At 40.2% G+C, this 23,874-nt stretch overlaps 1 long non-coding RNA gene across 1 annotated transcript in view; it reads right to left on the bottom strand.

Annotated features, from left to right (window-relative positions):
* LOC143396777 (uncharacterized) overlaps positions 1-9,377 on the bottom strand; it is a 38,728-nt gene extending 29,351 nt beyond the window's left edge. Inside the window, exon 1 of the long non-coding RNA XR_013091120.1 lies at positions 9,071-9,377. This is a non-coding gene — a long non-coding RNA (uncharacterized LOC143396777). The remainder of the gene's footprint in view (positions 1-9,070) is intronic.
* Positions 9,378-23,874: the final 14,497 nt, after the last annotated feature.

Raw genomic sequence — 23,874 nt, 5'->3', positions numbered from 1 at the left:
TCCGGATGAAGCAATGCAGGGGAGAAATTCAGTGTTTCTGCTCCCTAACTCTGACCATGACTCATTATTCAGCAAACACCAAATGGTTCCACATCCTCCTCCCGGGAAAGAGGCGCAGGGCCCGTTACATAAGCAGCAGTCTACAGCTGCTCTGGGTAATTGAAAGTGAAGCCCTCTGACTGGAAGCCCTGCTGGGAGTGGCATGACTCTTTCCTCACCCCATGATACTGATCTTTACGAGGGAGAAACCCTCTCTGGCGAGGGCCCCCAAAGCCAAGGTGTGCTGCGGGGGTTCGTTTTCTGCACAGTAGGCCTGATGTTTGCAATAGCTTGTATTTTCTGCCTTGTTAAAACAAGGCCCTTCCGTAGTGTCTCTGATCTTATCTCCTGATGAGCTGGAGCTGAGCTGCGTGAGGCAGAATCTGCCTGGCGTGCTGAGCGAGGAGGAAACGTGGCGTGGGGTTTCTGTGCCCAGGGACCCACCCAAGAAGGACCACCCAGGAGTGTTCGTCTCAGCAAGAGGATTCACTAGAGCTGTTTTTGTATAATGAGCTCAGCGCTGGGATTGTAGAAAGCAGAGTTGAATTGCAAAGCCCAAGTAAAGGTGACAGCGGATGATCTGGTTCAGGGAGAGGGGACATGCCTCTAAGTGGCTATTTAAAAAAAAATAATAACAAATAAATGAACCAATAACAACCACAACAACAAAACCCAGAGGGGTGAGGGGGCTAGGAATCCCATTTTCTTTCCCAACCTGTATGACCAGGGGATTATTTTTAAGGAATAGTGGGAAGAAAAACAAATCTGGACCTCCATTTCTGGAACCTGTGTCACAGAGAGAAGGCTTGGTTGTAAACACCATAGGAAGGATAAGCTGACCTGAGGAGACGGTTATCTTTCGGGAGGCCACACCTAAGAGATTGGGGTGAGTGCACCATTCCTGGCTGCTTGGGCAAGACCACAACCCTCCTTAACTGGGCCTATTTTGGCTGACTGGGAATGGCCAGGAGGGGAAGATTTGTGGGTAAGGGAGCACATTGGCCTGTGGGCTTGGCAGTGCTGCAGTCCCCCAGGGAATGTTCCAGAAAACATCCTCAGGAATTGAGATCTTGGAGAAGACCAGTCTAAGATGCTCAGAAAGACCAGAAATACTGGGGCATTTTTTGTAAAAAAAGTAGATAGAAAGGCATTCCTGGGCTATCCTAATGTTGATGTGGTGCCATGGGAGGCTACACTGAGGTTTTCAGCCTTCCTGAAAGTCACAGACCTAGTGTTGTGAGTTGAGTTATGCCCTCTTCTCCAAATTCATGTATTGAAATCCTAACTTCAGGCTGGGCACGGTGGCGCATGCCGGTAATCCCAGTGGCTCTGGAGGCTGAGGCAGGAGGATCATGAATTCAAAGCCAGCCTCAGCCACAGTGAGGCGCTAAGCAACTCAGTGAGACCCTGCCTCTAAATAAAATACAAAATAGGGCTCAGTGATAGCTCAGATGTAGCTCAGTGGTCCAGTGCCCCTGAGTTCAATCCCCAGTACCAAAGAAAAAAGGAAGAAAGAAATCTGAACTTCACTTACCACAGGCTCAGGGCCTTTATAGAGCCTGATCTCATATTAAATCAGTATGAGATCATGAAATGGGCCTTAATCCAATATGTATGGGGTCCTTAGAAGACACACTCAGAAGAAATATTGTGCAAAGACAAAGGGAAGAGATGGCTATCCACAGGCCAAGGAGAGAGGCTCCAAAAGAAACCACCCTTTTGGAGCTTTGATGTTAGATGCACAGCCTCTAGAACTACGAGAAAACACTTAATTTCTGTTGTTAAGCAACCAGTCCACGGACCTTTGTTATGGCAGCCCAGGTCAGCTCTGATACAGGGTGACACTGAATTCCCCTAAACTGGGGCCCCTCACTTCTGTTCCTAATTCAGATCCTGTGTCTTTTATGTGTACTTATTAAAGGACAATGTGGGCCTGCAGAAGGAGAGGCCTTCCTTCCCCCTGTCACTCCCTGAGTGTGAAGGGATGTGAAGGTTGAGTTTGTGAGCTCTTTGACAAAAATAGAAAGGATGGTAAGGCCTGGCCAGGAGAAGTGTGTCTCCCAGAGGCCGTCATCAGGAAACACAGTTACATGGGCCTTGCCCTCCAGGACACTGTGACCTGAACTGTGTGAACAGAGTGTACTCAACCCGGAGGGCATGTTTGCTGAGCCCCACCGTGATCCCATTTGCCCAGAGCCTGCCCAGGCTTTCAGCAGGCCCTGTGCAGTCAAGAAAATGCCTGCAGTGTATCAAGGGAAACTCATCTTGTACCTTGGCCCAGGGGGTCTGGGTGGGCGGCTCCAGGAAGAATCCTCAACCTCCACAGTGTTAACTACTTGGCTCCTGGATTTGGCACTTTAATTTATGTTCTCTCTTCTGTGAGGCAGGTATTAGACAACAGACTCAACAGGAAAATACCCCCCAAGATTAATGATTTGACCTCCACAAGTGCTACCATATAATTGCTCCAATTTTATTCTCTTCTAACATTCCAGAAATCTGAAATTTTAATTTTAATTGGATGTTCTGTTTTTTTCTCCTCTTTTCTTCTTTTCTCAAAAGTCTCTTTTAATAAGATGCTCTTTGGTTCTGGCTGAGCCTCCACTGTCAATAGCCCCAGCATGGGCAGGAGGGGTTAAGTTCAAGCTGCCTTTCAAAGCTGCACCAGTTTCTTCTCCCTTCTCCCAAACCTACATACACGAAGATGCAGCCAATAGGGCCCTGTGGCTACCCTCAGAGTCACTTCCCTTCTCACTGCTCTTCCCTAGGAGTGTCAGGTGTGGGTGGGACCCATGAGAAGCATCTAGTCTCAAAAATTGATTGAAGACAAAACTTGAAACTAAGAAGCATTAACCCATTAAATCCCAAATTTTCAATTATGCAAGTATTTCAATGAAATTGGCACAGGTACATTAACATAGGTTGAAAATCATAATCTAGAGCTAAGTATATAATTTATTATCATTAATGATACCATTAATCATATTAATGAGGGGTTGGGGTTGTGGATCAGTGGTAGAGAGCTCACCCAGCACATGTGAGGCACTGGATTCAATCCTCAGCACCACATATAAAAAAATTAAATAAAGATATTATGTCCACTTACAACTAAAAAAAAAACACCAATAATAATATTAGTGAATATTATCACTAATCACTCACCTATCTATTACTTTTCTCAAAAGCATAGAATTCTTTTTTTTTTTTTCTTTTCGTTTTCTGGTTCTGGGGATTGAACCCAGGAGCCACATCTCCAGCCTTCAACAGCATAGAATTCTAAAGCCAAAATTATTTATTTCAAAGTTATCATAATCCACATATTTTAGTTTTTTAGGTGTTCCATAAACAGGACAATGGTATACATCCTGGGTCAAGGAAACAAAAGTCATAATAAGCATCATAGCACATGCAGCAATTCAGAAATGAAGTACATTTTCAAGGGAAAATTATAATCTAAACCCATAGGTACTGGCTAAACCCTGCCATAAATGCCTCATAAACTTGAAACTTCCAACACAGCCCTGAGAAGGCTGCTCTCTCCCACGCACTGGCGGCAACCTGGCTTTCTGCCAGGGAGCTCAGTTGCAAGGCTGGAAACTCCCTGACTTAAAACAATGTCTGGGTGTTTTCTGCTTCACAGGAGCTCTGAAGGAGGTAAAAAGTTTAATAAATTTGTTGTTTAATTTGACTTCTCTCATTCTGTGTAACTATGTGTTTCATCTGCCTTTATTAGCATGCCTATTAGGAATGTGCCACAAATAAAAGGCTGGGGGGGGGGGTATAAACAAACTTGGTGTGCCTAACCAAGTGATTGCTTCATATCTGTGGACCACAGCCTAGTAGTGTGCTTGAGTACTGCACAAGACAACCCGGCTCCCACCCCTCAAACAGAGGACCCTGCTTTCTAGGAGTGCAGTTAGATGACTAATCACCCCTCTAAGTGTGCATTTCTAAAAGCCATTTCCCTCCTCCTCTTTGTCCTCTTCTTTCCCCATCTTCCTTCCACCCCCCCACCCCTTTCCACTCTTCTTCACAGCGCTGAGAGATGAGCACACAGCTGAATTTCCATTGTTTCCAGGGGCAAGGAGGAAAGGAAGGGATTTAAGTCACTAGTATGGCAATATGTAAATCAGTGGATGTGTATCCGATGTGATTCTGCAATCTGTATACGGGGTAAAAATGGGAGTTCATAACCCACTTGAATCAAAGTGTGAAATATGATATGTCAAGAACTATGTAATGTTTTGAACAACCAACAATAAAATAAATAAATAAATAAATAAAAAGTCAAAAAAAAAAAAAAAGTCGTCTTTGAAGTCATTTCCCCTTCCCACCTCAAATTCACTTTGCTGAAGCTGGCTTTCAGGAGACCACGAGAAAGGGGGAAAAGTAGATGTGAGTACACCTCATGAGAAAGTATTTGCTAGCAGGGAAGAGTGTAGGGGAATTAAAAAATGGTGGGGCACAGAATTCCAGAGCTGGAAGAGGACTTTGGAGGCTCATAAACATATTCCTTCACTTCGCAGATAGGAGAAATGACACTGGGCAGGTTGGCAATTTACCCAAGGAGATAGGGAGTAATCGTTGAGAGGTCTAGCCTTCGCACTTGTTCCTACTTCAAGACTCCTAAGCCATGGTCTTCTAGATGTCAAATAAACAGGTGTTTGGGAGGACCATGCATCAACCTAATCCTACTCTACCTTGACCTTCATCTGTGAGTTCTTTCCTCTGATCCTGTTACAGTAGATGAAACTTCCCAGGGATGTTACTGTGAGCTGCTGTCCATCAGTTACGTTGCTGTGAAGATGAGGAATGTGAGAATGGCGGAATGGAGAGAACACAAGTTAGGAGTCATGGTCCTGACCTGCCCTCAATGATCCATGCACCCTTGAAGAAGGCATTTATAAAAACAATCTAGACCAGTGCTGTCCAATGGAATTATAACACAAGCTATGAATATGAGCCTCCTATGTAATTCTGAATTTTCTAGTACTCCCATTAAAAAAGGTAAAGTAAAACTAATGGGATTAATTTTTAATGATATGTCTTATATTGGAACTAATCTAAAATATTATCATTTCAATATGTTCTCAATAAAAATATACTAATGAGCTATTTTACATTCTTTTGTTTTTGTTTTGTACCAAATCTTTGAAATTCTTGGAGTGTTTTACAGATACAGAATGCCTCTGTTTTGGACTAGCCATTTCAAATATTCCCTGGTTACTAGGGACCAGTGGTCACCATATTGGACAGGAGAGACCTAGACCTGCTTCTTCAGCTGTGAAAGAAAGGCTAGGATGGCGATCTCAGGAGCTTCAAATTCTATGCCAACCTTTTCAGAACTGTTTTAAATATTGGAATTGGGTGTTATTTTGCTGGGAAAAGAGGGTCAGAGCAAAATAAAAAAGCTAAAAACCATTGTACTGTTAAGTCCAGAATCTGGAAGATCTTAAACAGGTGAAAACATTCTCTGCCAGGAAAGAAAGGGCCAGGTGACAAGCATGGGAGTGGCCCCACACTCCAAATGCTTATAAAAGACACAGCCCCATGGCCATGGTCTGTAATTAGGGTGTCAGGCACAAACTGACTCCTTAGTCCCTGGTCAGGTTAATGGATAACAGTTTGAATTATTGGATAAGGCTTTGTCTGCTGGGCCTGACCTGGGGCCTTAGACTTTCCCATAGGACAAAGTGTCTGGAATCTAAGCTGATTGATACACAGAGGTCACAAAAGGACAGGCTTTCTTGCAGAACACGGAAACTTGGCTGTCTTGCTCCCTAAGCATTCCAGCATGAGGACACAGTCTGCCCATGGGGGTTCTAGATGTGGCTCTAAGCATTTTCTCTGCTCTCTTCATTTTACACTGTAACATATAAGAAGTGCACACACCAGCCAAGCAGCTGCAAGATTCCAATGGCGATATCAGCAGTGGATGCAGTTGTTGGAGGACATCATTAAACCTAACTTCAAGCACAGCCGCCTGCATACCCACTCACTTCCCAGGGCCCAGCCTGTGTGTGTGAGAGGGACCTCGTGGCTGCACTCCCTTAAAACCAACTGCTGAGGGAAGGCACACCTTTTTGTTTAAATATTCTCCTTCATTTAACAAGTTAGTAAGCAGCCCTATTGAGTTCAGTTAGATACATGGTCCCCACCCTTCTGGAACTTTAAAAATATTATGGTAAAATGAAGATCTCATCATCATCAGTTGGCTAAAGATGAGCAAAACATATCAGCAGTCCCTGATATGCTTACAGTGCCAAGGGGACAATTAAAAACACAGCTATACCCACTGTCCAACTCTTTTGCTTCTGTTTTTGGTGGTGTTTGAGTCTTTGCATTGTTCACCATGATATTGTGATACAGTGAGAAATACTTATTTTAGTCTGTATCCCCAGTTCCTGGCTAGAGTTCCAGAAACCCTAGGAATTTCCTAAGTGTTAAAGGTAATAAAGGTCTTTTGTTATTCATAAAAAGCTCCTTTCAACCACACCTGAGTTTATGTTAATGAGACAACTTTTGGAAAGCCCCTAAAGATGGTAGAAGGAAATGGGGGAGCTGGCTGCCAGGGAACCAACCAAGTGATTCAAGGGCTGGAACTTTCAGACCCAACTTCCATCCTCCTGGAAGTAGAAGGAGATTGAGTGAATCACCAAGGACCCATCTACTCATTCACTTACCTAAGCCGTAAGGGTAGTGTTTTGCAGAGCTTCTGCTGCTGAACTTGCAGAGGTGCTGGGAGGTGTGTGCACTCTGGAGGGCCTAGAAGCTTCATGCCTCTTCTCCCATCCCTCGTCCTATGTACCTCTCTATCTGGCTTTCAGTGGTATCCTTTTTAATATACTGTTTGCAATAAACCAGTATTCTAGAAAGTAAACTACTTTCCTTGGTTCTGTGAACTGCTCTAGCAAATTATCCAGGCCAAGAAGGGGATCTTGAGAATCTCCAACTTGTAGCCAAGGTGGACAGAAACTGGAAGGAACCTCAGGATACAGGATACCACATGGCATCTGAAGTGGGGGCGGGGGGTGGTCTTGTGGGACTGAGCCCTTAACCCCAGGGGTATACATTACCCTTAGATAGTGTCAGAATAGTGTTGAGCTGTAGGACACCCAGCTTTTGTCCACAGAGAATTAGAGAATCTCTTGGTGTGGGAAAGAATCCCACAGGCTTTGCCAGCTAGAAATGAAGTGAGTGTTATAAGTGAGAGTATAGTGAGAAACAGTTTGTTTTCCAGATACAAGTTCAAACAAATCCTCAGAGGAAGCTCTAGCTGTCTCTCCAGGTATAAGGGACAATACCACCTTCCATGTTGAGCAACATTTAATTAAGAATGAGAGCTCTTTCAATTGCAGGACACAGGCCTGTGCACCTCTTGTGACACGTTGCTTCATTTAATTTCACAACATTCATCAGTAGCACATGATCTATAGAAGAGGAAACTATCTAGGTGAGGACAGGAAACTTTCCCAATGTCACAAAGCTAGTATAGAGTAGAACTGAGGTTCTAACTCAAGCTTAAGGGACATGCCAGGACCCAGGTACCTCATGCACAGCATTCTATTACCAGCCTAGAGGTGACTCAATGCTTGCATTTTTCAAAAAGAAAATTCTATAAAAATTCTTGGGCCATAATGGTAGAAGAAAGCACAAATAATTATGTTTCTGCTCAGCATTTATTAATATGAGAGGGAGTATTAATAAAATAATATGTTGCTAGGTTTGATAGACAAAGTACCAGTATTTGCAAGTATTATTGGTCTGGAACAACCCCTTTCTTCCTAAGAATAGTATCTCTCTCAATCCCACTTTGTTGATTCCTTCCAAAGGCCTTTACTTGTGTCTTATTTCTGTAGTTGGGGGAAAAATTGGGACAAGTGGTTTGATGAGGTTTTTTCCCTGATCTCTAGATTTAGTTATATTAAATCTTACTAAGTTTTTCAAATCAATTATTTTCAGTTCTACATTAAACAATTTATTTTTCTTAAAAAAAAAAAAAAGGAAATGAAATTTAGATTTCCCAGGAAAGACTGATTACAAGCATCATGACCCTGGGGAATCTTATTCTCAGCTGTCTCACAGCTCAGACATTCTGATACAAATGTGTTATCCAAGCAAAGCAGCTGGAAGGCACTTGGGTTCCCAGTATTTGCATTTTAATAGGGGTCTCCTGAAGCTCCAAACTTTCATAATTAAACTAGAACAATACAATGACCTGTGGTTGAGCTTTATAAAATTTTGGAATATAGTCCCCATTTTCCTAGGTGTTCCTGTCACAGCTTCTCTGGCCTCAAAACTCCATTCACTTCTGACCTCTTTGAGCTTATGAGCATTTCCTGATTTCTCTGAGAAAATAGAAGAAATTAGAAGGGAACTTCTGCAAATGCCAATCATGTGCATTCACCTATCTCCATGAACTTCCATGTATTCATTCTTGCCTTTCTTTCATTTACTAAGTTTGAAACCTGTCTGTATCTAAGCCCCTGACTGTATCATCCTGTTTCAACTGCCATTGACTTCATTTCATTTTTTCTCTGCTTGCTCTATCTATCTATCTATCTATTTATTTTAACATTTATTTTAACTTTTCTATCTTTTCCATTTCTATCAGTGTACAAATATGCTGTTATTTCACTCATTTATAAATAAAATAGAATAAAACAAAAACAAAAAACCTCTCTCTAAGCCCTATATTTTTCTCTGGCTTCTCATATTTCTTTATTTCTTTTGATAGAAAATACCTCAAAAGAGGGGCTTTTGCCCTTCTTACACTTGCCTAGCATGTGTGAGGCACTGGGTTTGATCCTCAGCACCACATAAAAATAAATAAATTAACTAAATGTATTGTGTTCATCTACAGCTTAAAAGAAAAAAAAAAAAAAAAGAAAGAAAATGCCTCAAAAGAATTACCTTTACCATCTCCTATTCTCCTCCTCTTAAACCTATTGCATTTAAACTTTCATCTCTACCAATCAATTAAAATGGTTCTTTCAAAGCAATTAATAAATAAATTCTCAGTCTTTCTTACTTGACCAATCTGTAGCATTCAACATAGCTGCTCTGTTCCTCCTCCTTCAAACTGTTTCTTCACTTGATTTCCAGGATGCCAAGCTCTTGGGCCATTTCTCTGCTTTCTTTGAGAGTTTGTCCCCATATTTAAATACCGTATGGCCTCAAGCTTGTTCCTGGTCCTCTTCTCTTCTGTCTCATCATCCCTTAGAGATCTCATCCAGCTTCATGGCCACCTTTACACTGAGGACCATTGAATGATGATCTTCAGCTTAGATCTCTCTCCTTAGCTCCAGATTTGAGAGCCAGTTGCATGCTTGGCATCACTGTGAAGTTGTTTCAGTCATCTCAACTGTAATATCAACTTGAACCTCCTTTTCACAACATCTGCCCTAAGTCACTGTCAACTCCACCCTTTTATCTTCTCAGAGCCAAAACCTTGAAGGAGGAAAATGATTATAAAAGTAGTACCTGTCTCACAGGGCTATTGCAAAGATTAAATGATTGGTATTTGTCAAGAATTTGGAACAGTGCCTGGTATATAATTAGTACATAAAATCTTGTTAGACGATTAAAATAAATCATCATGTTTGGCTCTTTGATTTCTCTCATACCTTAGGTATAATCATCAGTTAATCTTGTTGACTCTTCCTTAGAGATATATATATATATATAAAATATGGTCATTTCCCCTCTCCCTTGCTAACACCTCGTTCTCAGCCACCATCACCTCTTGCCTAGATTATTACAACAGTACCTTAACTGGTCTCCCGGCTTCTCCCTCTGTCCTACTGTAGTCAGTGTCAACAGAGCAGCCAGGGTAAACCCTTTAAAACAGAAGTCAGATCAGGTCACTTCTTTGCTAAAATTCTACAATGCCTTCTATCTCACTCAGAATAAAATCCAGATCCAAAACCCTCCATGCCCACAAGCCATATTACTGCTACCTCTCCAAACTCATCTTTGCCATGTACCTTTATGACCCATGCTGCAGCTACGTTCTTGCTCTCTTTCTCTGGCTTAAATACCAAGAAGGCTCCCACCTTCAGTCCCTTATATTTTTTTGTTCTCTCTTCGTTGGTTGCTTTTTGCCAAGTGAATAGCATGATTCCTTCTCACATTTTCTTCAGACCCACTCAAATACCATCTTGTTAGGAAATCCTTGGCTGTCCATTTCAGATACAATGGTAACTGCCACCTTCACCATTCCACCAGTCCCATTTTCTCCTTTCCTGCTTTTCAGGACTTTCCAGAGCCCTCCTGAACTAAATACCAGTCTTTATTTGCCCACTGTTTATTTCCCTCCCAACTATAATGCAAGCCCCATGAGAATAGAGTTTGTTTTGCATGTGACAGTATTTCCAAAACTTGGGATGGTATACTTGGCACAAAAAGCAGATGCTAAATAAATATTAGCTATAATATCAACCTGAATATCAACTTGAACTGCAGTATCAACTTGAACCTCCTTTTCACTACATCTGCCCTAAGTCAATGTCAACTCCACCATGCCCATATTAACGAGTGAAACCCCATTGCCTACGTAATGCTCCACTTGGTCCTTCATTTTTGGAACCCATATTTTGGTAATATTCCTAGCCATTACTTTCTTCATATTCAACTGTGAGGAAGAGAAAAAAAAGATTTATTTTATGAGTGAGTTAAAGTTGTCTATATCTACTCAAGGCCCTCTTCAGCGTGTGACTACCCAGCTGTCAAATGGCCTGTTTACATCATGTATCCCCTGCTCTCAAACTGCCCTGAAGTCATTCTGGATAGCAACCAGGCTACACATGCCCAAAGTACCACCTTGTGGCTCAAGGGTATACTGTGAACAAAGACAGAGATGAAAAAGTGGATATAGAAAGTTGGTTTGAGAAAAAGAGTAAAGAGAATCAGCTGTAGCAATGATATGTAGCAACCCAAATTCCAGGCTATTGGTTGTGAAGTACATGGATTCATGATTCATCTTTTAAATCTCAATTGAGTCATTCACTAAAAATTGAGGAATCCTAATGTTTTGTGCTCCAAAGGGAACATAATAAGCATATAATTCTTGCCTATAGAACCTTCTACTGAGAGATTTAAGTATCTTTATCATTTTTCATTTTTATAATAGCTATACTGAGGCATAATTTAAATATAATAAAATTTGCATGTTGTAAGTATTCAATTAAATATTTGTAGTAAATTTAGAGAATTGTGCAAACACTACCAAGCCACAAGGGCTGGAGATATTTCCTTCAATTCATGGTTTGTAGAGAGTTTTTAATCATGAGTGGATGTTAGGTTTAGTCAGATGTTTTTCTGTATCTATTGAGATGACAGTGTGGTATTTGTCCTTTTTATTTTCTGTTAATTTTCAGATGTTTAACTAGCTTTGCATTCCTAAGATAAGTTGTAATTAAGATAAATGTCTTAGGAATATAATTTGTCTTTGTGTATAATTATTTAATTTATTAGCATTGTGATAGTGATTATTGTGCCTTTGTTCATAAGTGTTATTAATCTGGAATTTTCTTTTCTAGTAATGTTTTTATTTGGCTTTGATATCAGGATAATACTGGCCTCACAGAATGAATTGAAAAGTGTTCTCTTCCCTACATCTGAAAGAATTTGTGGAGGACTGGTATCATTTCTTAAAATATTAAAATTCACCAGTGAAGTTATTTGGGCCTGGGCTTGTCTTTGTGAGACAATGTTTAATTGTTAATTGATTAAATTGGTATAGGTCTATTCAGATTTTCTATTTCTTCCTAAAGTCAAACTCAGTGATTTGTGAGAATTTGTTCATTTCATCTCAGTGTGTAAGCTGTTTGCATAAAGTTAGTCATAATACTCCCTTAAAATTCTTATAATTTCTGTAGGGTTGGTAATGCTGTCTCCATTTCACTCCTGATTTTGGTAATTTTGGTTCTCTCTCTCTCTCTCTCTCTCTCTCTCTCTCTCTCTCTCTCTCTTTTCCCCCTTGGTTAGTCTAGCTAAAAGTTTGTCAGTCTTCTTGATCATTAAAATTTTTACTTATTTTTTCCTAGTTTCTTAAAGTAAAAGCTGCCATTATTTTTAAAAATTTTGTTGTAGTTGCAGATGGTCAGAATGCCTTTATTTTATTTGTTTATTTTTATGCAGTGCCAAGGATTGAACTCAGTGCCTCACACATGCCAGATGAATGTTCTACCACTGAGCTGTTAAAAGCTGACATTATTGATGTGAAGCTTTCTTCTTTTCTGACATAGACATTCAAAACCAGAATTTGCAGGATGGAGATATAGTTCAGCAGTAGAGTATTGCCTAGCATGTGCGAAGCCCTGGATTCAATTCCAGCATTGCAAAAATCAACAAAAAGCTATAAATTTCCCTCTAAGTACTGCTTTACCTACATGCCTTAAATTTTGGCATCTTGTACTTTGGTTTCATTTGGTTAAAATATTGTCAATTTTCCCTGTGATTTTTTTTTTCTTTGAACAAGGGGTTATTTAGAAGTGTGCTATTTAACTTCCAACATTTGAGGATTTCTCAGATTTCTTTCTATTGTTGTTATAGGTCTTCCACTTCTGTTGTCATCAAAGAGCATACTTTATATGATCATAATCATTTTAAGTTCACTGAGATTTATTTTAGGGACCAGAACCCACCCTCTTATGGTCCTTTTATATGTACTTGAGAACATTGTGTATTCTTCAGTTGTTGAGTGGAATTTCTTTATGTAGTTAGATTGAGTTGGTTTGTAATGTTGTCCAATCTTCCATATTCTTGATAATTTTTGTCTAGCATTTCTATTTCTTAGAAAATGGGGAATGGAACCACCATTTGACCCAGCTATCCCTCTCCTCAGTCTATACCCAAAGGACTTAAAAACAGCATACTGCAGGGACACAGCCACATCCATGTTTAGAGCAGCACAATTCACAATAGCTAAACTGTGAAACCAATCTAGACGCCCTTCAATAGATGAATGGATTAAAAAAAGTGGAATATATACACAATGAAATATTACTCAGCAATAAAAGAGAATAAAATCTTGGCATTTTCAGGTAAGTGGATAAAGTTAGAGAAGATAATGCTAAATGAAGTTAGCTAATCCCAAAAACACAAATGCTGAATGTTTTCTTTGATATAAGGAGGCTGATTCACAGTGGGACAGGAAGCAGGAGCACGGAAGGAATAGTCGAACTCTAGATAGGGCAGAGTGGTTGAAGGGGAAGGGAGGGGGCATGGAGTTATTAATGATATTGGAATGTGATGATCATTATTATCCAAAGTATAAGTGTGAAGACACGAATTGGTGTGAATATACTTTGTATACAACCAGAGATATGAAAAATTAGGCTCTACATGTGTAATAAGAATTGTAATGCATTCTGATGCCATATATATATAAATAAAGAATGGTACTGAAATCTTCAACTGTAGTAGTTTAGTTGTTCTTTCAATTCTGTTACATTTTGTTTCATGTAATTCAGTCTATTGTTGAGCACATTTATAATTATTATATCTTCTTTATGTTATGATGTGGAAGTCTCTCCATTTTCTATTTTTAAGATTATATTGGCCCAACGGGGCATGGGGGTGCACACCTGTAATCCCAGAGACTTGGGAAGTTGAGGCAAGAGGATTGCAAGTTTGAGGCCAGCTGCAACAGCTTACTGAGATCCTGTCTCAATATAAAACATAATAAAACCTGGGAATGTAGCTCTGTAGTAGGTTTCCCTAGGTTCAATCCCCAGTACCAAAAAAATTTTAAAATAAAAATAAAAGATTATATTGTCCCAACTTCCTAGCTTGCCTCAACATCTTCACAATTCAAATAAGATTAATGATATTGATGGTTCTTAGGACACACCATCCCAAAATATACTGTAGAAGATATTATGCCACCCTATAACATGCTTCTTGGGCAAATTGATTATGTGGAACTGGTTCTTTAGAGAAATCAAAGACACAGGAATAACATAAAACATTATTTTGTAAGAGAAATTTATATCTATAAAGGAAATCTCTATTTGTAAGATGCTCCCTCCCTCATCCCCCACCCTCACCCCAACCCTTCCCACCAGGAAAAGAAAGAAAATGAAATCCACAGAGACTCATACACTGGTGAAGGTATTAATTCACATTGGCCTAAAAACTTACCTTTGCTTTATATTCATTTCCTGGCCATCTCATCTGAACCTGACTTTTCCTATATTCTCCTTTCTTTCTTTTAGAAAATGCCAGTATTTGAGCCTGAAGTTTAAACTCTTTGAAGTCTATTCCAGAGATTTATTCATTCTCTGGATTTCTTCCATGTATACATGAGGCATGCATGTTAATAAACTTCTTTTTGTTTTCCTCTTGTTAATTTATCTTTTGTTACAGACAATCCCAGTTACGCATTATTAAGGGTATGAAGAAAATTATTCCTTTTCTCCTCTACAATATCTAACATATTAGAGTATTGTAACAATTAGTAGGTAAAATTTTAAAACTCTAACATGGTGCTAATAAACATTGAGCCTCTTCCCATTTCCCTTTCTTTTCATACCATGAAATGTGAGTAGACAGTCAGCTTTGAAAACGATTCTTAAAAGAGCAATTTCTTGTATTACTTTTGCTTCTAGTGAATATTGTTTGTTTCAATAGGAAAGTGGCATAAGGGCATTCTGCAAGCTGGGAGCCAGGGGTATGGTTTTGGTTTTCATCACTATAAGCTCCTGGAGAGCAAGCAGCCTCTATCATCTTATTAGTTTCTGTAGAGTTTCTGCACACCGTATCTCTCAATAAGTATGAACTCAATCCTCCAAACTTTCTAGGGCAACTCATATGTTTTTAAAAGTCTTGATAAAGTTATTTCTGTTTAGGTAATAAAATTAGAAACAAAGTGAAGGAATATTTGCCACATGAGTTAAGAAAGTTAAAAATCAGCTGGGTGCAGTAACGTATGCCTGTAATCCCAGTCACCTGGGAGGCTGAAGCAGGAGTACGGCAATTTTAAAACCAGCCTCCGCATTTTACTGAGCTAGCCCCCAAGCAGCTTAGTGAGAACTGGTCTCAAAACTAAAAAACAAAACAAAACAAAATTAAAAAGCACTAGGGATGTGACTAGGTAGTCAAGTGTCTCTGGGTTCAATCCCTATCCCTGGTACCAAAAAAAAAGAAAGAAAGAAAGAAAGAAAGAAAGAAAGAAAGAAAAATACAGTTATAAAAATAAATAACAGCTACATTTAAGGCACAAGGAAATATTTCTGGAGGGGTGGAAAGAGAATCAGTGAAGGCTTTTGGTTGCTGGCAATGCGTTCTTTTGACCTTGTATTTGTTGTCTGCACATTTGTTTTATTATCGCCAGTTAAACTGGACATTTTTATTTTATATGATTTTTCTTATGTGTTTTGTTTTCCAGTTAAAATAAACAACTTAAATTAGCTAATCAAAAGCTGAAAGGGTGCTGAGCTATAATTCTTTTTCCCAGTGCTTGGGGTTGAACCCAGAGCCTGCAAAGCTTCCCACATGCTAAGCTACTCAGGCTCTGCTACTGAGCTACCCCACAGCCCCAGCTAAGTTTCTGACTAAAATAGTAATGATCATAGTTCTCATTTACTAAGAAGGTGCTGTATTCTAGGTGCCAGACACAGAACTTTATACTGTCTCATTTCAGTTGCCCTGTATAAAAATATCAGCCATGTATTGTTATCAGCATTCTAAAGGTGAGGACATCACGGTTTTAGAAAGATAATCCCTCCAGTTTTCATAATTTAGTCATCTGCCTAAACTCTCACTGCCAGACAGTGGGGAGGCAGGATTAGAATTCAGGAGAGTTTCACCTAGGTTTAGTGCACACACCTGTAATCTCAGTGGCTTGGGAGTCTGAGGTAGGAGTATCACAAATTTGAGGCCAGTTTGAGAAATTTAGGGAGATTCTGTTTCAAAAATAAAAAGGTACAGCCAAGTTCAGTGGTGCATACCTGTAACCCCAGAGGTTTGGGAGGATGAGACAGGAGGATTATGGGTTCAAAGCCAGTCTCAGCAATTAAGAGAGGCCCTAAGCAACTCAGTGAGGCCCTATCTCTAAATAAAATACAAAAAAGGGCTGGGGATATGGCTTAGTGGTTGAGTGCCCCTGAATTCAATTCCCAGCATCATAAATAAGTAAGGAAGGAAGGAAGTAAATAAATAAATAAATAGAAGGGTCTAGGGATATAGCTCAGTGGCAAAGTGCTCCTATGTTCAATCCCTAGTACCTCTCTGCGTCAAAAAAAAAAAAAAAAAAAAAAAAAAGAATTCAGAGTTTTACTTCAAAACTAGTCCTCTTCTTTATGAGACTATCTAAGTCGGTGCTCAGTTTATTGATAGAATTTTCCAGGGACATAAACTTTATACAATAATCTTTGGTTTATTTTTACCGATAAATAGATTTTTAAAAACAGTGAGAGAGACAGTGCTTAGGTATTTACCAGAAAATCCTAGGTCTTAGATTTCTCCTGTGCAGTGTCACCCCGCCCTCTGTGTCTCTCTCACAAGGACATGTGTCATTGCACTTAGGACCTGCCCAAATCATCCAGACTAAGCTGCCTATTTCAAGACCCTTACTTAATCACATTTACAAAACCCTTTTTTACCATCTAAGATAAAATTGACAGGATCCAGGAATTAGAACAAGGATATCTTTGGGGGAACCAAACTTCAGTGTATTCTACTGTTATTCTTTAGGTTTTTAATCATTGAACTAGTTTCCAAAATCTGTCTAAATGAAGGAAATATTTCTAAAGTGAAAGTGAAAAAAAAACCTAACTTATTTCTCTTATTTATAATAGCTTCTCCTATTTTTATGTATACTTTCCCAATTTTATTTAATATTTGGCTTCTGTTTTTACTCTTTTAAAATATATTGTTTTATTATGTATTTAAGTTATCAAAGGATAAATATGATAAACTGAATAAAAATATATCTATAAGTAATTCATGCTTTCACATATTCTTTGCTAATAACTACTTTGTTAAAGTCTACTGTAGTTTTATTCAGACCTCAGCCTTGCTTTACTTTTTTTTTAGTTCCAGGGATTGAAACCAGGGGTGCTATCCACTGAGCCACGCCCCCAGCCCTTGTTTATATTTTATTTTGAGACAGGGTCTCACTAAGTTACTCAGGGCCTTGACAAATTGCTAAGGCCTGACTTTGAACTTGCCGTCCTCCAGCCTCAGTCTCCCCAACCGCTGTGATTATAGATGTGCAACACAGTGTCCAGCTCGCTTTTTTAAAATAAGATTTATTTACTTTTTGTACACATTTATTTAAGCAATAAGAAAGTGTAGATATAAAATTTCTGCTTATGTATAGATGAGAGAGTGCCTTTAATCACCAGGTGTCTAAAACTCCATCATATTACAAGAATAATATTATGTAATTTTTGTCATATTAGATGTAATCAGAATTCATAATGAAAATCATCCTCCCTCTTCTCTCAGATTTTTCTCTCCTTTCAGAAGTTCTTGAAAGAAAAGAAGGGAAGAAAGTCACGTAGAAAAGTACTTGAAGGAGTTTGCCAACACCCCAAAACATTTTCTTGCTCCAAGTTCTTTCATTGACTGAGTCTTCCAAGGTGCCACCAATGTCCTGGGACAGAGAGGGGCCATTGTGGTTAAACAAGTGGGTGAAACTGAGGGTTCTCGTCTGGATCTCAGAGGGAGGCCTGGTGCCCTGTGCAAATATGGATAAACCTTGGTACTTGCAAATTACTGGTTTTGGATTCCTTAAGCCAAGCTGTGCTTTTTCTCACTGGATATGTGAGGGAGGCTCTGTGCAAAGTCATACAGCTTTTTCTTTCCGGTTGTGTCCCTGTTGTAGCCACAGCAAAATATCTTGGAGTTTGGCTTTGAAAGACTAATGTCCAGCTTGATGTGTGTGGACGGTGCCATTTAAACTAATGTGCTGTAGACATTACTGAAGTATTGAATCTTTCACATTTTTTTTCCCTCTTGTCCTCATTTTTTTTTTTTTAACCCTGGGACTAAGATGTAGGGATATTCTGGAGAAGAACAGAGCATTAAAAGATGCATGAATTAGGTAATAATAATTAGGTTTTGATTTTATAAAAGGGCTTCAAATATATATTTGCTTTATTTTCCTTCATTTTTGTACTTCGGAGAAATTGTTCATCCTTCTAAATGTCAATTTTGAAGTCCTCAGTTATGAAACTGTTATGAACAATTGTAAAAATATAATGTATGATAGAAACACAATATTTTCGCAACCCTAACTCAGTTGATCCTCAACCATATATCTTCTCTGTGCTTATGCATAAGTGTATATGCATACTTAAGAATGACAGAGAGGCAAACAGAGAGGATGAACTTCCTGTCACTCTAGTGCTTACAGACACTCCAATGGCACCACTACTTATTATGGTCTACAAATGCCTCTGTAATCTATCCACACTGATCACTTCATTCCTATTAGCAGCAGCCTGCCCCTCAGAAGTTCTGATCAACGTATGCTCACCCTCTTCCTCTCCCCTCTATTGCCTAACCTCACACCTGCTGTCCCTTCTGCTTGGAATGCTTTTGTCCCAGATCATTGCCTGGCTCTCTCTAGCTATTCAGGTTCCAGATCAAATGGCATGCCCAGCAAGAGGCCTTCCCTCCCCACCCTTCCCAATGTTGCCCTGCCCTTCACTCTCTCCAGCAGGAAAACAACTGTGTTCTTCATAATTCTTACCCTCTACATAAAATGTTCTGTTTACTTTCTTATCTTTTGATCATCTGTCTCTCCCTCATGAATGTAAGCTTATTTTTGTTGTTGTTGATCTCTGTGCATCCAGCTCCTAGAATTGTGACTAATGTGCTGTAGACATTACTGAAGTATTGAATCTTTCACTTTTTTTTCTCTCTTGTCTTCATTTTTTTTTTTTTTTTTTAACCCTGAGACTAAGATGTAAGGATATTCTGGAGAAGCACAGAGCATTCAAAGATGCATGAATTACGTCATAATAAAAGGTCCTCAAGCAGAAAATGAGGGAAATGGTTGGAATGGAGGACTTGGGAATAAAACTAACACCTCCCCTTTGGCCCACCACCTTCCTACTCCCCACCTCAATCCCATCAGGTCTGGCAAAGCTAAGAAACATCTTTTTGACCATCTTTCCTCTCAACATACACTGGAATATGAAACACATGAATGATTTAATGGTCCGGGGCTGTGGCCCATTGCTAATAGATGCGCTCTAGGCACAGCATCATTGAGCAAGCTGGACAGAGAGTGTTGCTCCTACAGCCATGTTGCAAATGCTCTGCCCTTGTTCCCAACCTGGAAGGGGCTGGTGTGGTGAGTAGCTCCAGGTAAGAGAGAAGGCAGGGCCATAGGAGACTGCAGTGGGCCTGCAGACTGCCTCAGCGACCTGTGTTTTTCTGCCCCCCAAGGTGGAGCTGAAATGGAGGTTCCTAAATGGAATTGAGTGGTGGAGCAGTGATCATGGTAGGCTATCTCTGCCCAGGCTGAATTGCTTTCATTATTGCTCAATTTCAGTTAGGTTTAAAGCAGACAGATTGTCTCCTTTAGTCCTTCCCCACCCCTTTCAGAAGGTATCCAGAAGTCTAGAAATTGATATAATGAAAAGAAAGTTCAGCAGCTGCATCTTATTTTGGGCTATCCTTTCCTTCTCCTTGGACCTGGTCTCGCCCAGCTTCTGTGGCCTGCTGTGGTATTGCCAAGGGCACTGTGCAGAGTGGCAGAGAAGATCTGAGGCCATGGCAGGCCTTCCTGGGTGGAGTGCACATTAGTCACTTACTAAGATAAGCTAGGGCCAGGTCTTTTTTTAAGTGGAGCAGGTGAGGAATGTTCCAAAGCATTCTGGTGGCCTGGCCAATGATGATGCGTATTTCTGCTTTACCCACAAGCCCCCAAATCCAATGCACATTTGCTCCTTCTTTTAGATCCGGTGGGGAGGGATAAGATTGAATTACTCTGGAAGGAAGGAGCTTATGCAACAAACCGGGTTCTCCATTTGTTGCGGGGGTTGTGTTTGCCTTGGTGGTTATGTGGAAGACACAGAAATCTCAGAAACGGGGATGGGACTCCTGCTGCATGGTTCCATTTGTGAGGCCAGGAACCCAGAGATCACTGCTTTTCTTCCCAGTCTAAAACAGCCTTCAGAATGCATGGGTGTCAGACTAGTTAACTATCATTGGAAATTTTCTCTAGATTCCCTTTTTACTCTTTTCTTGTGTGTTAGTCATTATGGGACACACCCAGTGTGGTCCACTGCAACCCCAGTACTGGCAAAGGGATTGACACCGTGCTGCAAGGTTGAGGACCTGATGGAAAAGAGAAGAATCCCATTATTTGCTTAACAAACCTTTCGGTGCAGCTTGGAAGGGCTGAAATCCTTGGGGGCTCTTTAGAAGTATAGCATGTCTCTCTCCAGAGGACCAGTCCAGCTTTGAAAAGGACCACTGAAAGCACAGGCAGATGACTGGGCAGGAATAGCCCAAGCTTATTGGCAATAGAGACATTAGGAACAGAGTCTAAAAACCAATCCCACTCTGAAGACCTGGAATAGGTAGGACTGTCATTTCTGATTGCAGACCTGGTACAACAATGAGAAAGCCCAGTACACACGAGTTTCAGAGAGGATTTGTTGTGTTAGCCAGAAACCAGACTTCAGTTAAAAGTCTGAAATCTACCAGAAATTTCTCTGAGATAGCACATTCTGGAAATTGCTCTCTAATTGAAGATGAACTGCAGGCATTTGTGTCCTTAATGGTGTAAGCTGGGTGGAGATAGATGAGAAAGGACTCGAGAAAGGACTCCTCACTGTCACATGAGGTCATAACTGCATTGCTGATCTGGGAAGCTAGTCAGACAGAATAATACAACACCTTTCCTCTTGTACATCTGGCCTTTATTTTCAGATTCAAAGAAAGGAAATAGGGTGGACAGGAGGTAGTAATAAGGAGCATAGGTTGAGCCTTTGAATGCTCCAAACACTCTTCCCAGCACATTATACTTACTAATGCATGTGAGCCTTACAAGGAACACGTGAGGGAGGTGCTCTGTAACTCCTCTTTGTGGGTGATAGAACTTAGGAAGAGAGTAGTCAAAGAATTTGTCCAAATATATCTAGCTGGTAAGTGGTAGCAAAACCTAGACTTGGATCTCAGGCAAAGGGAGTGATCTAGAGTCTGTTTTTAACCACTGAACCACACTGAGTCAGAGAGGAAGCTCCCTTGGGGAGTACAGCTGCCAGCATTGTCTATCAACACCAAGGTATATTCTCAAACAACAGGCTGTTTGCTCTGCTCCTAGTGTTTCCTGGTCACACTTGCAGCCAGCTCCTCTTACATGGGCTCTGGGGAGCTCCCATCACCTTGTACTTCCTCCACTCACTCTGGATCATTGAGGTTGGGAGAAGATGAGCAACTTTTATTTTATTTCATTAAAAAAAAAAACATAGAGAAAATATCCTGGGACATATTAATAAAATTAACGTGGAGGTTTCACCCAGAAAACAAAAACAAAAACCAACAACAAGTTCTTGCCTAGCCTCCTGGAGAATACTGAACAGGGGTTTCCACCCTGTTGAAATTAGGATATGCACAATTGTGGACCCCAAACTTTAAAATTCATATGGTAAAGAATCAAGAAAAGGGAGGAAAGAAAAGCCAAAAGTTTGTGTTACAAAGGAGTGAAAGAGAGAATGTTGAGTTGAGTGAGCCTGAGGGAGTCATTTAACTTCATCTGGCTTCAGTTTTTTCTTCCATAAGATGACTTAGAAAGATTCCTTCTAGCTCTGGACACAATAATTTTAAGTTAAGAAATAACTATTTTATTTTAAGGAGAAATTACAAGAGTAAACTAAAAGAGGTTGCAGTAATATTTTATTTTTCCCTTTCATACTTTTTCTTATCTACATGAAATAGTAAAGAAAATAATTTTTGACTCTTGGTAACAAATGCCAAAATTTAAAACTTAGCAGAAAAGGATTTCTTCCTTTTGCTTTATATCTAAGGGCCCCAAATGCACTCAGGGAATAGTACAAAATATAGAATGTGGAAGGGAATCTGGGGGTAGTAGAAGAGAAATACTATCTCAAAAAAATATTAAAAATTCAGTAATTTATAAAACTCTCATCTAACACCTATTTCCTAATTTAAAAAAAAAAAGAGTTCATGAGCCTTCAGTAAAACCTAGCTTTCCATGGAACAGTGTAGAAGCCCCAGAGCTTATCTTTAAGTACCTCACATGTTCATTCACTCTGACCTTCCTGCTCTTTCTCATCCAGAAGCTGCTTTCCTCTTAGAGGAGTGTACACAAAGCCCTGCAGGCAGGTATCAGAGGGTTCCATGCCATCTCCCTGGCCCCTCCCCTGGTCTGGGTTCTTCTTTCTTCTCATGAAAGAACTGCAGAGGAAGTGAGTCTGTTTGGGCCAGGAGGGGAGGAGGTGTGGGCTGAGGGGCCGTGGTCCCATCTCTATTTTGACCTCAGAGATTTTTGACTGTGGATGGAGTGTCTGTTCGAGGTCAAGTCAGAGCCCATGACATTGCTCATCAAGGAAGGGGGGGCAACTCTTCCCCCACAGGATAGTTTGGTCACGTCTGTATTTAAGGTCTATTTTTAATTCATGAGCATGCTGTGAAGCTAAATCTCATCTATCTTAGCTCTTTAAAGTACCCAAGATGTCAGTTTATAGAACTCCACATTTAGGTTGGGACAGACTGGGCTTGCATATTTAGTCCACTTCTAGCACCACCCCATGGGGCCCTGGGGACAGGCAGTGTGGTTTGGTAAGAACAGCTTTGAAAAAGATCTCTGAAGATTTTATCTTGTGGATGCCAGAGCTGACGTTGATTGTGTGGACATGGAACTGTAAAATTCAAGGGTATCACTTTGCCATGAGCCATCTATTTTCACACAAAGGTCCTTACCAGAGCTTTGCCAGGGTCCTGCCCCTCCATAGAATCTGAATTACTGTGCTGGGCAAGGCTCAGGGACAGAGCTAATGGATACGTAGAAAGAAAATAACTCTGCCAGCTGGATTCCAAGAAAAAAGTCACATGAATTTGTACAAACATGTGATTCAGAGTCTCCAAGGCAAAGATGGTGGAGTTGCCCTTCCCAGTGTAACAAAGCATTCTTCAAAGCATTTGCTACCTTTTTCATTCCTTTAAAGGTGGCAGGAAGTATTTATTATCATGGAAAGCACCTACATCTGAGGGTGTAGGGGAATGGCCACAGACTGGTTCTGGGCTCTAAAATTCTTATTCTGGCTGTGACATATCATTCTTCTAGGTCACTGAGCCTCAGGATTCCCAGATGCCAGGACTTGGAAGCTCTAATCTAGTTTTCCCAGTGAATAGAGATCATGACTAGGGAAGAAACATAAGAAAACAATTGGCACTGCACTTTCCAATGTTTGCAGGGGTCAGAGGGACTGTTGTTGTCCTAAGTCTACAGAAGACAGAAACCGCTGTGTGTTTCTGCAGAGTGCTCTGCTACAGGGATTTTAGGTGCTACCACTCTTTTCCCGGTTTCCTGAATTTCTATGTGATAGTTTATTATCATCAACATCATCCTCCCCATAGGTAGCATAGGCCATAGGCACTGTTCCAAATCTCTTACTTTTCATAATTCATTCATTCTTCACAAAAACCCTATCATTATCCTTCAAAGAGGCAACTGAGTTGGGGAGGCACAAAGGAAGTTTTTGGCTTTCCCAAGACCCCATTGGAATTCAACCCAGGCATCCTGGTTCCAGAATTGTACCTTTCATGATCATGATGTGTAGCCTCTCAAATACATACAGACTCTGAATTCAAGGGCTCCTTAAATTATCATTCTGGGATTTTAATTTA

This window comes from Callospermophilus lateralis, chromosome 4, assembly GCF_048772815.1.
Source record: "Callospermophilus lateralis isolate mCalLat2 chromosome 4, mCalLat2.hap1, whole genome shotgun sequence".
In the NCBI taxonomy this organism is placed as follows: domain Eukaryota; kingdom Metazoa; phylum Chordata; class Mammalia; order Rodentia; family Sciuridae; genus Callospermophilus; species Callospermophilus lateralis.
The sequence above is the reverse complement of the archived record's forward strand: the minus strand, read 5'-3'. Positions and strand labels throughout refer to the sequence as shown.